At 33.7% G+C, this 16,915-nt stretch overlaps 1 pseudogene; it reads right to left on the bottom strand.

The window, feature by feature from the left end:
- Nucleotides 1-1,233: 1,233 nt before the first annotated feature.
- Nucleotides 1,234-3,419, bottom strand: LOC107024842 (annotated as a pseudogene).
- Between the last annotated feature and the right edge of the window lie 13,496 nt (nucleotides 3,420-16,915).

Here is a 16,915-nt window from a genome sequence, read left to right on the forward strand (position 1 = left end):
TTGAAACAAAATTTATGTCTCTCGACTAATATTGTCTTGTCTCGTCACCTTACCTCAAATCGTCTCCTCATCTAACTGACTTTATTTAAATAAATTAAGTGTTCAAATGTAACTCCAACTATTCTCTAAACATTCACAAACTTTGCATACAACTTTAGACAAGTAGGCGGTGCAAACAGACGTGGGTACCGCCGTAGTCGGGATACAAACTAAACACGAATGTGGGAGCAGGAGGAGTCATGTGTGACAGCACGAATAGCTCTAGTAATGGGGGAGCAGGAGAGGTCATGTGTGACAACACGAATAGCTCTAGTAATAGGACTGAAAATGACAGCTCTACGAAATATCTCCAAGCTACAAATTAAAACTTACTCAGCAGAAATAGTCCACCTGATTCACAAAGGTCATGATTCATACACTTATATTATTTTTGAATCAAGGCAGCTGCTCTATAGTCCTGGGAATCCATCGATCAGCTATAGTCGCAGAGAGCAAAACGAGGTGGAATATAGTATTTTTGTTGAGTCAGTTTCAAATGAGCTAAAATTATCATAGCAGTTGACTTTCATGGTCACAAAGATCACACTCCTCTAGCTTGCAATTCCAAATTATAATAATTAAAGAACGTTGTTTTACAGGATACAACGACTAGAAGAAAAAAAATTGACATTAATTGAAGGGTCTTGTTGAAATGGTACAACATATCCTTGCAATTAGGGGTGGAGACTAAATCACAATAGACGAGGCAATAATATTCTCTTCCAACTAAATTCAATCTGACATACTAAGAGAATAAAGCTTAAATATGAACCATTAGAACTGATTAAGGCAATGGATCAGTGTTTCGCCTTACCTCATCTTCTCTCGTCACCTCTCCTCAACTCATCTCCACCTCTAACCAACTATTCTTTTAAAGAAATTAACAGTTCAAATTTAACTTTAACTATTCTCTAAGTTGTACTGACATAAAAGACGAGCTAGAGTAACAACATTTGGGTAGAAAATGTTAAACAGAGCAGCAATGTTAGAGGAAGCAGGTTTGTTACTGGCAGTTGGCAGCAATGTCAGAGAAATATTTTTTAGATTGAAAGACCCATATATTCATATTTGATGACACATTTATTATGGGGTAAAGTTTCAACAAAATAAATTAAAAAGTTGGGTATATTGTTACTAACTTGATTAGCTGAAAATGTAGTGGTCATTCAATTGAAAAGGACGATGTTGGAGCTTCTACATGTGATTGATGACCATGAAGAGTTCTCTCATTTTCATTACTTCTTTCATCGCATCTTCTAAGGTAGACAAACAGTTGTTCAATGATTTGTTTTCCTCATTCAAGGATTTGTTCTCTTCATTCAAAGATTTGATATCTTCTCGAGTTAAACGTAGCGCAGATAACAATTCTGCTTTCGAAGAAGTTTCTCCTTTCATGTCTTTTGCCTTTAATCCACCCCCAAATCAAACTACGTGGCTACGAGTTTGAGGTCCACAACATTTTTCAATAATCTCTATGGAAGATAGGGATGGATATGCTTGAATTATTTCTTCTAGTTCAGCCTACAAAATATATCAACGAACATTTTCTATTATAACATATAATAACATTAAGTAATTAACATATTTAATTTACAAAACGCACATGCTTATTAATTGCTTCAGTTTCAACAAGCATGTTATCTTTCTTACGAGTCACAAAGAAAATAGTTGCCAAATCTAGTGGATTGCCATCTTTTCCGCCCTTCACATTAAAGTCAAACATTTCAACTAACACACCTCATAAATATTTCATTTAGAAAAATAATTTTATGATAATACCTTTTGATAAATAATCTCTCTAATAGGCTTACTACCAATATGATGCATTTCTAGTGCTTCTTTCCTGTATTTGTTCACAGTAAGCTTCTAATGCAAGTTCTTAAAAAAAAATAAGATCATAGACAGAAATAATTTACTTTCAAATTTGAGTCAGCAATATGAGCTAGTCATAGCAAGACGTAGTCAACAACTGGAATGTTGTAACGCGTACATATTATTTGCTAATCCTGACTCTGAAAAAATACAAGATTCTTGAAAAGTATTTGTACTCTTATCTTTTTGTTGAGAATTCATGGTGTAAGTATTTGACAAAAAAAACCTAGTAAGCTGCAAAAATACACCCTGCATTACAATTATATCCAGAGTCTCTTTCAAAGGCTGTATTTTAAAAGGTTCACTTGTATTAACTAAGAATTCAAAAAACAGAGAAAAGTTGTCCTGAGAAAGTCTCTATTGGCACATTTAATCATGACAGAAATAGATATGATGCAATGGAGGACAATTGGACAGCTCCAGATGTATCATAAGTTTCAATTATAAAGTTGTCTCTACTACAATTACTAACAATCTTACGTGGATAAAACAAATTCTTATAAAGATTATAATGTTGCCTCTTTGCAAAGACCATGTGAAATTTGCGCCTTGTTTATTCAATTTTCCTACACTTAAGAATAAAAAAGTGAATTCTTTACTTACCATTGCATCCTAAACTTGCAAGACAAATGTGGCTTGCCCAAATTCAAGAATCAATAAATTAGGCATGTATTAGCTTGTTGGTGCGTCAAGAATGCTAAGACAGTATCCAATACACATTTTCAATACTTAGCTTTCTGTTCAGGTCTATTGTGTACTATGGAGGGAAATCCAACTGTAGAATGCAATGAGAAGAAAAATAGACTATTAACTCAATAGGCATACCTGAAAACTTTCAGAAGCAAAATGTTCCTTTACTAACCATTCTCATTCTTTTTTGTCTACTCCTCTTGTGACATTCTTAAGAGACTGTTGGATAGGTTTGTCCTTCACATATTTTGCATGCAAGTGTCCTCTCTATTTGTTACATAACTCTTTCATCCATCCCAAAATATGATCACGATGATCATTCATATCAACACTATAAAATTTGTGCTACAACAATTGAAACATGACTTGAGTTATTATTTTTAGATTAAAGAGAGGCATTATAAGTTGTACATCCTCTTATGTGAACAAGTGTACGTTACTTTTAAAACTTCAATTAATGAAAGACATAAATCAGAATCATTTGTACAATGGATTAAAAAGTTGTACAACAGCTGCTATATGGACAAGAACATTGATGTAGCAGGTAACACTGCAAAATCAAAATCAAGTGTAAAATGGATTCAAAAGTTGTACATCAAGTGCACATTTGTTACCTCAATGGCTGCCTATATGTGATTCAAATTTTCTTTCTTAATATCATGCCGTGATGATACCCCCAAGAGAAAAATATTATGATCACACACAATTTTTTACATATTCCTTGAAAATAGATTGTTATTTGTTCCAACCGTTCGATTATTGTAAAAGGTTACTTTCAACTTTTGCTCAATTTCAAGTGAAGCAACTTGTTTGCACATGTTGCTTCCTCAAACTCTTATTACCATTGTAGGATTAGATGAACCTACAACAACATAATGTGATGAAAGCTATATCAATCAAACTCAATTCTAAAACTTAATAATATATGAATTCAAAATATCATACCTTTTTCTGTTGTTTGGAGTGGCTCATAAATTGATCAACAGATGGATTTAATGAAACATTGATTTGCATATCCTCTTTCTCAAAATCAATTTTTTTCATTTTTTTCATTTATTGATTAGAAGACATTTTAGAAACCAATTTTGTGCATTTAGGAGTTTCCATACGTTGATCATCAAAATCAGCACTCTTGTTGAAAGATCCCACCTCATATTCAGAAATTTCCAAAGAGGAGCTCAAAGATCTAGTTCTTTTCTCTAGTCCCTTCCCTATAGCAAATAGGTTCAGTTAACATCATATAAAAGTTAATGAAAAAAATTGAGAAAACACAGAATATTTGTAAAATAATATAACATTTTTTAAAAAATCTTACTTGTTTCAACTTCATGGGTGTATTTCTTAACTTGATTAATAACAAGAGATGGGGTATTAATTTGCATATTCTCTTTCATAGGATTCATGGGGTTCTTATGCATCATTAGTGTTACTTGACTAGTGGACATGGTAGAGTTTTTTAGTCCCTGTCCTTGGCTCATCCCTATAGAACCTGAAAAATCATATAACCTACACTTTAGCACAATACAACAACTGATTGACATTCTGAATCTTCTCCTCCTAGACAAAATACAGAAAGTGGGAAAAAATATTTCTTCTCAACACAAGTACATATTTTGTTATGCCTTGAACTGAAAACATACAAACTATCTTACTTGTTTAAATTTCTTTGATGTACTTCTTAACTATATCACTTGATTGAGGCAATAAATTCTTAGATGACAAATTTCCTTTCTCACCTAAAGATTTAAGCCCTCGTCTTCGTCCCTTTCCAATAGCACCAGGCGCAACAAGTGTATATCTGATAGTACTCTTCATATTAGAATCGACCTCTTTTTCAAGGTTAAACGATTTCATCTTGAACCTGCAAAAAGAGAAAAAACATTAAAAATTAAAACTGAAAATGTCTAATTATGTAGTAATAAAAGAAATTGAGTCATCATAACGTCGAATAATGAAATATTAATTCATAAAATATACTTCACGTCATTAGTTCTTTTTCTTTTGTTATGGGATGGACTTCCTAACTCTAAAATGTCATCATCCACTTGTTCCACAATCTCAAAGGAATCACGAATTTGAGTCTTCCTCACTACTCTCCAACCTTTATTGGAATTATCATTAGCATAAAACACTTGAGATGCTTGATTTGCTAAAATAAATGTCTCATTTACTTTTTAAAATAAACATAGATTAATACTCTTAAAATCACACTTATCCTTTTTAACTACTTTTACTTCATCATACACATTGAACAAATCACATTGAAAAAAACCCACTCTTCTATCCATGAAAAATTGCAACTCAATTACATCTGTTAAAACACCATAATAATCAAGGTTCTCACTGTTTTCATCATTCTCACCCAATAATACAACACCACAATTTTGAGTCCTTAACTTGTTACCATAATCTTCTACATGAAATCTATATCCATTAATGACATAACCATTGGAACGGGTTTAATATTTGATGGGACCGCGTGAAAGTGAGAGTAGATCTTTCATGATATGACTATCATCTTGTTTGTGCAATTGCGCGACCAATCAATAAGATAACATTTGATATTTATAATGAGTATTAGGATATTAAAATATAAAATTTTTATATTTATGTATATCACCCTATCTTTAAACCATTCAATAAATTGTCGGCTCCAATCAGCAACAGACCAGAGTTGAACATTCTCATGAGTTTGTGCAAACTCTATACAAATTTGAAGTTTACCATAAGTATCCTACTAAAAATTAATTAACCTAAAAGAAATAAAAGAAGTGAGATGGTATAAAAAAACAACCATACTTGAGATATGGTAAGACTTCATCACAGTTCTTCAATATGTATAGATGTGCTTGTTAAAGTTCATATGCATCAATATCACATGGATCTTTAGCTCCTAGGGTTTTTTCTAGGTTGACTAAAAATAGATAAACCGCCATTCCATTTTTTTAAAGCACCATCATAATTTCATTCAGGAGGGTTGAATCTTGTGTCAAGTCTATGCAAATACCTTGAACATAAAGTCATACATTCATTCGCAATGTAGCCCTCTACAATACAAAATTCTAGACATGCCCTATTACCAATGAGAGATTTCAAAAAATATAACCATCGCTCCACAAGATACATCTATTGATAATGAATTGGTCCAGCAATCTTAGCTTCAGTAGTTAAATGAATAGGTAAGTTCTCCATGACATCGAAAATAGAATGAGGAAATACCTTTTCCAACTTGCAAAGTGTTATGGGTATTTGTGCTTCAATATCCTCCAAATTTTCAATTCTCAACTCTTTTAATCCAAGTACACTAAAAAATATAGACAATTCAATAAGAGGTTCACATACCTCTTTGGACAACATACCACGAAGTGCAAGAAGGAGTAGATGTTGCAAGAGAACATGACAATCATGACTATGCAATCCCGATATCTTTTGATCTTTCAGGTTCACACATTGAGAAATATTGGATAAAATTCCATGAGGAACCTTTATATTCTTTAAGGAAATGAATAGTTTGTGCTTATCTTCGGCAGACAATGTGTAGCATGCTTTTGGAATCTCAATTTTCTCCCCCTTTTGGATGGGGTGCAATTCCGGCCTGATGACCATCTCTTGCATGTCTAATCCAGTGTTAAATTTTGTCCTTATTGTTTCCTTTGACATTCATAATTTTCCCCATTATATTATCATGTTTTTTTCAATATGCATAACATCCAAATTATGTCGCAACAAGAGACACTTCCATATGGAAGTTCAAAAACGATACTTTTCTTGTTCCAATATTCCATTTGACTTTCATGTGATATCTTCTTTCTATAGGATCTTTTGATAATTGTAAACCTTCATGATATTGTACTTGATTAAGTATCTCAATACCGGAACGCACTTTCGGTGGATGTCTTTTCTCCACTGTACCATCAAATGACCCCTTATCACTTCACCAATAATAATTTTGAGAAAGATAACGCAAATTACCCATAAAACACTCCTTCTTACCCTTAGTTAATAGAATTGAGGAAGTGTCTTTATTGCAACACGGGCATGCCAATTTTCCTTTTGTACTCCATTATGATAAATTTCCGTATTCTGGAAAGTCATTGATGGTCCATAATAAAGAAGCATGCAACTGAAAATTTTGCTTAGTTGATGCATCATAGGTCTCAATATAAACTTCCCGCAACTCCTTCAATTCCTCTATTAAAGGTTGGATATATGTATCCATTGCGTCTCCAGGACCATTTGGACCCTGAATAAGCAACGACAAAATAAAATTTTCTTCCTTCATACCAACCAAGGTTGTAAATTATAATGAATAAGAACCACTGGCAAAATTCTATGTGAGGTTTTTGAATTTTTGAATGGTTTAAATCCATCACTAGCAAGTCTAAATCGAATATTTCGAGGCACAACCACAAATGAAGGATGTAGTTCATCAAATGACTTCGATGCCATTGAATCAGTCGGGTGCCTCATTATTCCATCATCAAATCTTTTATCCTTATAACATGTCATTAGAGTAGCTGTCTTGGTAGTCATAAGCAATCTTTGAAGTCTAGGATTTAAAGGAAAATAGTGTAAACTCTTTACTGCTATATTTTTACCTTTTTTATTCCTTGTTTCCCTGCTATATGTATTTATTTTCCAAATCGACGCACCACAAACTTTGCAAGAATCGAGTAAGCTATCCTCTTTCCAGCATAACATGCAATCATTAGAACAAACATTAATCTTATCATATGAAAGACAAAGTTCTTTAACTATCTTTTCTGCGTCAATATATATGAATTTGGAAAATTGGCACCATCAGGCAACAAATCTTCTTTCGACATTTTCAATAGAATTGTAAATGATGCATTACTCCAAAGACCCATACATTTGATATGAAGCAATTTGATCGAAGTGTAAAGCATTGAAGCTTGTGAATTTTGATACAATGGCAACTCAAAATCTTTCAGTAGGCTGTAAAACTTTTTTGCATAAGCATTTGGTTCCTCTTCAAGTAAGTCATCACAACCAGTATGTGTAGTTCCTCCATCAATATTAGGATATAAACCTCTCAATAGTTCTTCTACTTCATCTTCACTCTCACATTCTTCTACTGTATCATCATCTTGTTCTTCATCTTCATATTCTGATTCTGATAATGGCTTACCCAAACATTCTCCATCGTGATAACAAAAAATGTATAATTATGAATTATTGCATGTACTAGCAAATGTGTTTCAACTGTTTTACGAGTTCCTAAAGTTGTGTTGTAATATTTGAAACATGGACATCGTATTTCATATTTTTTTACAAGCATAGTCCAAAAACTGTTGCACACCGACTAAGTACATTTCATCGAGACGATTATCAACAAGTTGCATCCACTGCTTACTAGGTTCCGTAACCTTTATGAAAACAAAAAATATAGATTAAAAAACAAAGAATAAGAAAATTCTAAGATCCACACAACTAGTTACAATCATATCCATAGAACTTCTCTTTGTAAGACAAAATGAACATAACTTCTATCGGTAAGATCAAATGAAAAAGACATCCTAATTGTTGTTGCTAAATTTCTTGATTAAGTTTCTCTTATTCCAGTTGTTGTTGCAGATTTTTATAACAAAAAAGTAGAGTTAGTTACCATTATTTGATATATACCTGCAAACTTATGAACATAATACATTTTACTCTTTCTTCAAACTTTCTTAAAGATAAGTATTACCCATATTCAAATTCATCTATTTTTTTGGTTCATGTGCAAAAGAAGGAGCAAGATCAAACTCGAAAAAAATGGAGAATTGCAGCAGGTTCAGGTGGCAAAGAGAAACATTCCATAAAAACAAGGTAGGACTCCTACCTCGATTGATGAAACTACTAAGGCAAATATGCAGGGCAATCAAAACACTTCAATAGGAGAAGTCATGGTCAAATAACACTCAACTTGTCACGAGCAGGCAGGTATAACTTCCAAAATACAGATACTTAATTTATTTCACACTTTCAAACAGTAGCAATATTAGCAACTCTTTGCGAAACTTAAAAATTTCAAAACTCACCCTTAACCTTCTTTTATGGAGGAACTACCTTCTCCAACACAAAAAATTCTCACATGCAACACTTTTTCACACAACGAAACTTCAACTAAAGGCAATACAAATTCTCTCAAAATTAAAAAATATTACAGTAAACATCATAGTAACACTGTTAAGCATGCTTAAAATTTCAAATTTTCATTCTTTGAGCAATTCATCAAGAAGGCATGATCATATGAATTACAATACCATATAAACTCATCTCATAACACATTGAAACCATAATTCATGAAAAATGCAATTTTCTGAAAAATGCAATTTCTCAAAACTTCATTGTGTCACATGGTTAAAATTGCAATAATGCACCTTTTAAGCAACTTTACAAAGATGTAATGACACTATGAGGGACAAGACCAAACTAACTTACTCCAAAGAGACTTGTTAAGTTTCACTAAGTGTAGTTTGAGAGTAGCTGTCACACCCGGGTCCTAGACTCTAAATGAGACCGACGTCGTTAACCTCTCAGAGGTCGCAGACAAGCCTCTTCTTAGCTTTCATCACAATCAAACAGTTAAATTTAGTAGAAAATTTAAAACTTTTAAATTTATTGAAGTGTACTTAGAGTTCATATAATTTATTCATAAGAGTGATATACTAACAGCTCAGAATAAACAACCATCTATTAACAGATTGAACAATTGAAATGAAGAATTCATAATATAATAAATAGTTGCCAAACCGGCCTAAATACAAAAGCTTGAACAAATGTTTGAAAGGAACTTCTAGGAACAACATCCACTAGCTATATCTAATCTACTAAAGCTAGAAGATAAAGCGTAGGCATCCTCGAATTCAAGAGGACCAACCAAAATCTAGAGGTATTAGTCCAAACAGCTTCAACTGATCTTCAATCTTCTTCAAGGACCTGCACCTATAAATATAGTAATTGTATATAGGTTAGTACACACTTGTTCTAAGTATGGGTGTATGCCATAAACACATAAGGACTATACATCATCAAGAAAAGCTCTTCCTATAGCAACATGGCATTTTTGAAAAGTGAAGTCATTTCACTTTCCTAATTCGTTATCTATGAATCATGCAATGAATGTGACATATTTTCATGCATTTAAAGCACACAACTCAATTTCTCTATGAAAATAAGACCTTGTAATAATGAACATAATTTTAGAATAACTCAAGCAAAATTTAATATTTTTGCTCCCCTTAGGCCGAGAGCTCCCCCTGCCAAACTTAGTTTATTTTTCAGTCTTTTCTTCTTTTTTTGTTGTGTAGTTTAATGATCTCCTTTGATCCTATGTTTTACTTATGAGTGCAATGATTCATTGTAGTCCCATTGCTACAATGAATCAAGTAAGTAATCCAAAAGACTACGGAAATGATTTGACTACCCTACTCACATGTTGTTTCCGTTCTTGGTAAATTGGGCATGAAGTCTTTATGAGAAACTCTTTATTGGTTATGCCCATTATTTGATCATTTGCATAATATAAAGATGTTGGGGCACACATTCATACTCCAATTGATGATTCATCATGTTATACTCCTTTTATTGGCATAAGCCAATAATTGTTAAAACTTCATTCTTATCAAACACTAATGATTTGATATACTTTGATTTTGCTTACTTAGTTCACTTTGAACTTACATTTCTTCTTCTTTGATGTCATGTTCACTTTGAACATGCTAGGTTGACTTAGGATATTCTTTTAAGACTTCCATTGTGATCTTTCTTTGTAATGACTAAGAATGACTTACATCATTACTTAGTATAACCTCACCCTTTGGACATCCTATCCGAACACCCCTCATCTTCCTAGTCCTTTCATTCTTTATTTCTTTCTTACTTTCTTAAAGAAATCTTTAGCATTTAACCGACATAGATCATGTGAGCTAACATGAAATTTAGTGTCTTCCCCACACTGAAAAGAGGTGGTTCACCGACCAAATTGATACCAAACACTTCCTAGCTTTCTTAGGTGGATCTACTAGCTAGAAATCTATGTTGGCGACATAGTTCAAAGACTAGAAGAATTTGGAGATCCTTATCCACCTTGGTGGTAGTCTCATCTCATGAGGCTTACATGTGCTTGCACAAGTTCATTATTAGTCTATCGGTGCTTAGCTTAATTTATTATACTTTACAACTTTCAGAGTTGACTCATACATTATGGAAGCTTGCTTCTAGTATGAGGTATGCTTAGCTCAATGGATGACTTGTCATCCCTTTCTATAATTGATGAATGTTAACTTAAATCTTACATTATCATTATGGTATGAATGAGACTTGTCTCACGATTCCTAACACCCTCTTATGTGAGTATCTTTAATTTAATAGTTTTGGTGCAAGTGAAACTTGTCTCACTTCCTTTAACACCCCATTCTAGGTCAATTTCATAACTCATAAGCTTTGAGTTATTTCATTACTCACCTTATCTTGTTCAAGTTTATTTGGTAGTTTGGTACCATTCTTTATGAAAGTTATATGGACTTATTCAATGTGCTACTATGTTCACAAGTTCATTTAGATAGGATATGTCTAGACTTTTACCAATCATTGGCATACCCTAGGATATGAGTTCATTCAGTTACATCTTGTCAAGTCAATCTTTAACAAGTATTTGGCCTTTCAAGAAACATCATAATTTACATTGGCCATATAAGATTGGTATGACTTAGTCATTGGACAATTCTATTACATATTTTGGACATAATATTTCTGGCCATTTTATTGGCATAAACAAAACGTTCACTAAACATTTGTCATGATATTATCACTAGCCAAGTCAATTAACTTCATGTATATGCTATAGTAATCTCATCATTTTAAGAAAGTCAACTTTTAACATTCGATTTGCTTATAAGAACAATTCGGTGCTTAGTTTGGCCAAGCTATAAAGTTGATTTGGCATTGAAGATTCATTAACTAGCTTTGATTCTTATTCTTATTTATTCTTGGAAACATTGCATTCCAAACACTTACAAACATATCTATTGTAAACACACACAGTAATTGAAACCTTCATTCCTTTCAACAGTAAACTGAATTTCATTAACGACTTATAACAATTTCATCTTCTCGAACACAATTAGGCATTACAACATTTCTTATCTCATGTAAAGGATACTCTTATCATACAGATCTAACCTATAGGTCTCATCGACATTATCAAGTCACAGAAACCTACACATAATGATATGTTAACACCACTTACCAACAACATGCTCGAGATTTGCATTATACCTACTACTAGAATAAAAAATAAGGAGAACTAGGGAGATGAACATTCGACAATTTCATTGGGAACAACCCTAGTTTCGGTTTTCTTGAATTCGAAACGATTGAAAAGCCTCCTGGGGAAAGGAATTTAAGAGAAAAACCCATACCTTGCTGTAGATTGAATCTACGAAGATCACCCTGTACTTTGCACGAAAATCTTGACGAATTGCCTTGAAATCGCCTGAGGAGATTCGAGAGTATTTTTCTGTTTTTCTTACATTTTTTCATTGTTTTTCAGTAGTGAGTTTCTACTGGATAAACGTGAGTCTAAATCTTAGGAACTGAATATTGACTAATTCATCTTAGGTTAATTAACTTAATTAAATAAATCAATTAGTTAATTACCAAAACGCCCCTCCTAAATTGACAAAAAATAGGAGAGCATTTGACTTAGCAAAATTCTAAAATTTTCTAAGTGTATCGGGTTTAACCATAAATTTAAATTAATTAATTAAGTTGCTAATTTAATTAATTAAGTGACCTAGAGTAATTACTAAAGTACTCCTAAGTCAGTAGGACCATAACCAACCCCTTTGGACTATCCTAGGTTAGGTACTAGGATGTTTCTTAAGTTAGCTTCTCGGCTAGTGACACCAGGTTAGGTCTTAGGATTTCGGGAACACTAGTTAGTTCATTTTAGTTAGTCCTAGGTTAGTTATCTAGTTAGGCAAGTTAGTTAGATCCTAGGATTAATTAGGATGCTCGGCCCCACGTGGCTTGACCTGTCGCGTGCCGGCCCCCTAACCGCCCTAACCAAATCGGTTGGGCCTGTTCGCTTGGTCTCTCGGCCGGTAGCACATGTGCTTGCACATGTATTGCCGTGCACTTTCCTAACCGTGCACTCTGTAGTTTCACTTAAAAAGTTCACTTCTTTTCCCAAGGATCCTCACTATGTCCTTGGGCACTGCTTAATCTACATGATCATTTTAAATGATCATGTGCTATGGTATCTAGGCTTGACACTTGGATGCCTCGTACCTAATGTGTGTAAGATATGAAAACAAAAATTTTAGCTTAGGGTCTTCATTGCAGGTACAATTCTAAACAAGCTTGGATTGGAGCATTTGAACATCTAAGTGCATTTTAAGTTACTTGTTAATACATAGAAATTGACTAACATACTTAAGCCAATATTCTCTAACATGCCCAATATTACTTAATATTGGGCATTGGGATTCCTATGTACCCCAATATATATTCTTAAAACCTAATAGACTCTTCACTTGACAAGTACATTTTCTGGAGCATCCCATACTACTACTCCCACTTAGTGATTTTTGTGGATTCTCTTGGACTAAGTACATTACATGCCATTTTATTCAACATTCAATACGCAAGACTCTTGATCATTACCAAAATACTAAGTATTTGGCCTGAAATTTGAATAAGATCAAAAAGGAAAGATGAGGATATCAACTACCTTTCTACTAAACTCATTGTCCCCTATTTAGTTAGTGTAAACCTACACTACAACCTCAACCAAATAACAAGAACAACTATTCAAACACTAACCACACAGAGGGTTGCCCTCTACTCCTACAAAATCTCCACATTCTTTCAGCATTTCTCAAATTTACACCTTAAAGCATTTCTACCATCATTGAACATAATTACAAGATAACTCATTTGCTCTCATAGGCACTTTATTCGATCTTTATAATTCTTACCATGCTTAGAACTACATCAACATAAAGTTTCTCATCACAACACTTTCAATCTCATAATTCACACCTAGACATAAATGCCCTCACATCCCAAATTTCAAAACTTACCTTCACATCTACTCTTTTAGCCACAAAACCATCATAACATCAAAACTCACCTTTTCTCTCCCTCAACTTAGAAACATCTCCCCTTCCAACAAATCACACCTAGAAGACCACCTGACAAGGGAACATAAGAGAGAGAGGCGTTATGGAGTTATGTTCTATTGCACAATTCAAGAGTAATGAAGAAAGTGAAATTCTATCGTCCTTTAGCCTCTTGTCCATGGATGTGTCGCAACTCACCCTAATAACAAGGATACTACTAGATGTGGCTTCTGAGACTTTTAGACCCTAAACTATTTCCCATAACCTTATAGTCTGATACCAATTCTGTCACGACCCGAAAGTACCTCCTAGAAGTTAGGGGAACCCTCGTTTCGTGGCAAGGCGTACTTGACCCTTTGGAGTATTGTACAATCCCTTAACTATTATTCATTACATAAGACATGAAAAGTAGTGCGAAATAAAATTTTTCACGATAATTAATATAAAAAGGAATTCTTTAAAAATACTTAGAAAATCTCATCGTCACAAGCCAAACATAAAGACACAACTTAATAAATTTAGGTACACAGCCCTTTGCATTTTAAAGAACTACATAATAAGTCTTAACATAAAAAAACTAAGAAGATATGAGTTATGCCCTCAAATATATGAGGACACACTTTGTCTTGAGAGAAACTTTCCTAAGCTTTGTTTTCTATCCTTCAACCTTGCTTCAAAAACCTATACTTGGATAGTATAGAAAATAATGGGGTTAGTACAAAACAATGTACTGAGTCTGGCGTATGCAAAAACATACAAAAAGGGACATTTTAGTATAAAACACTTTTTCATGCCAATTAAGTAAAAAATTCATGAATATAGGAGTAAAACAACATAAGAAACATCATTCAACACTTAGATAAGGATTCCCAAAATTTTAAACCAAAGGAAGCAAATTACAATAACCTTTCCAAAATTACAGTGAATTCAAATTGAACCTTTACCGTGAAATTCCCTTTAACATTACAGTGATTAAAAAGACTCCAAAGTAGTGAACTTCCAAAGTATTGCCAATGAGGAATAAGCATCATTGCCATATGATTTTCCCTTTCTAAGGTCATCCTTAGACTCGCTAAGGTAAGACATGAAGGAAGTACACATATGCCTTCTTCAATACACACCAAAGCGACCCTCAATACTACATCCGTTTTCGGCATACTCACCTCTGGAGAACAAGAACACACTCAATGGAAATATAATAGAAGAACACCCCACTACACACCAAGAATTCCCTTTCCGAATGCCTACTTAGTTCAATGAGTAGGTGGCATCCCATACCACCACCTACCCTAAGTAGTAAATTCTTTTAGAAGACTTAGCACCAAGACTCCTCGGAAGTTCCTACCTAGTGCAATGGACAGATAGCGTCTCATACCACCACCTACCTTAAGTAGTACATTCTTTTAGGAGGCTTAGTTCATTAAATTCAAATAAGATTCACCAAGACTCCCCTTTCGGAATGCCTACCTAGTGCAATGGATAAATAACGTCCCATTCCACTACCTACCCTAAGTAGAAGACTTCTTTAGAAAAATTAGCACATTCACTTCTTTTGTGGAAGTTAGCATAACTGACATAGACCATGAGAGCTAGACATGGAATCTAAATATTAACCCCTATCGGATGAGGGATCCTCACTTGCCTAAAATGAGGTCATTTTCTTAGCTTTTACATTGCTTTCCCCAAAGCTACACCTATGCGGGCACATAGTTAAGAGATAAGGAGATTGCTACAAAGTAACTAATTCTCCACTAACGAGGAGTACTCATCTCAAGAGGTACATTGGAATTCAACATCTCAACTCACGAAGTGTAACCACCTCTTTTTCATATCTACTCGGTGCTAGGCATAACTTTCCACGGATTATAAACATTATAAACTATAGGTTAAGGATAACTAGTGAACACAACATCTCATCTCATGAAGGGTATTCATTCTCCAACCTATCTTAGAGAGCTCATATGATGTAGTGGGGTCGCTACTAAACACTTCATCTCAACTCACAAAGAGTGTTCACACCAAAACTCCCCATTAGGACTTAACTTAGCTTCATTCATTCATTAAAGTGTGAATGTGTACATGTGACCACTCCTTGCACATAAGCTTCATTTCATTTACATTTAACTTCTATACATAATTAGACCTTAATTCATCACATCACACAGTTTATATGCTTCACATAATCATATAAGTCCTTTAGACATAATCCTTAAGATACTTCTCATAAAAAGCTTCATAAAACAAGTAACAACAATAACTTCATTGAAGCATACCCTTTAGTCTACTTCATATAATAACTTCATAAGGAACATTTAACAAGAATGGCATATTTATCATCTTACGTCACATAACAATCCTGAATAGATTCATTCACAATAAAATAGTAACTTTACATTCATACAATTCAAGTATACAACGCCACCGAGACGGTAGACCATACCACTCAAGAACATTTCGAAATTAAAGCTACGAAACGTAACCAACTTACCCTTTAATCAAAGATTTCATAACCTATAACATTTTACTCAATATTTCATCATAATAAAGACATTTGGGTAGTAGCTAACCAACAATAACAACCATAAGAAACTAAAGCTTGAAGACTACCAATTCATGCTCATTTAACCCATTTCCTAAGCCAACATTAGATGAAAAAATTTAACATGATTTCATTGAAGTTTTAACATTAAAATCATCAACTAACATTACAAACATCATTATTAATTCGTTCAAAACGTTTTCATACAAGACCCATGTTTAGATTTGAGGATAGAAGAAACTAGGGTTGAAAACACTTTTTGAAACATTTTAGAAAGGGCTCCTTGAATGGAAGGGAGTTAAAGGAAGGATACCATACATCACATTGAAGAAATACGAATGATATATTTGATTGAGAAATGGTCACCAATAGCGCTCCTAGCACTTCTTGACTTCTAGCTTCCATGGTGACTTGAGAGAGTCTTCTAAGGGAGAGGGGTTTTGGGTTTTAGAAAAAGGAGTCTAAAATGAGGTATTAGGGTTTGAAACACTTTAATTTATCTAATAAAACCTTAAAAAAACGTCCTAGGGTCATAAAAGATTTGGGGTGAATTTACCAAATACCCCAAGCAAAAGCAGCCCCTTTACAACTTTTGCAGGCCTTAGAGACGAGACCTAACCAACGGACCGTTGGTTGGGTCTCGTGG

This window comes from Solanum pennellii, chromosome 7 (assembly GCF_001406875.1).
Source record: "Solanum pennellii chromosome 7, SPENNV200".
Taxonomy (NCBI): domain Eukaryota; kingdom Viridiplantae; phylum Streptophyta; class Magnoliopsida; order Solanales; family Solanaceae; genus Solanum; species Solanum pennellii.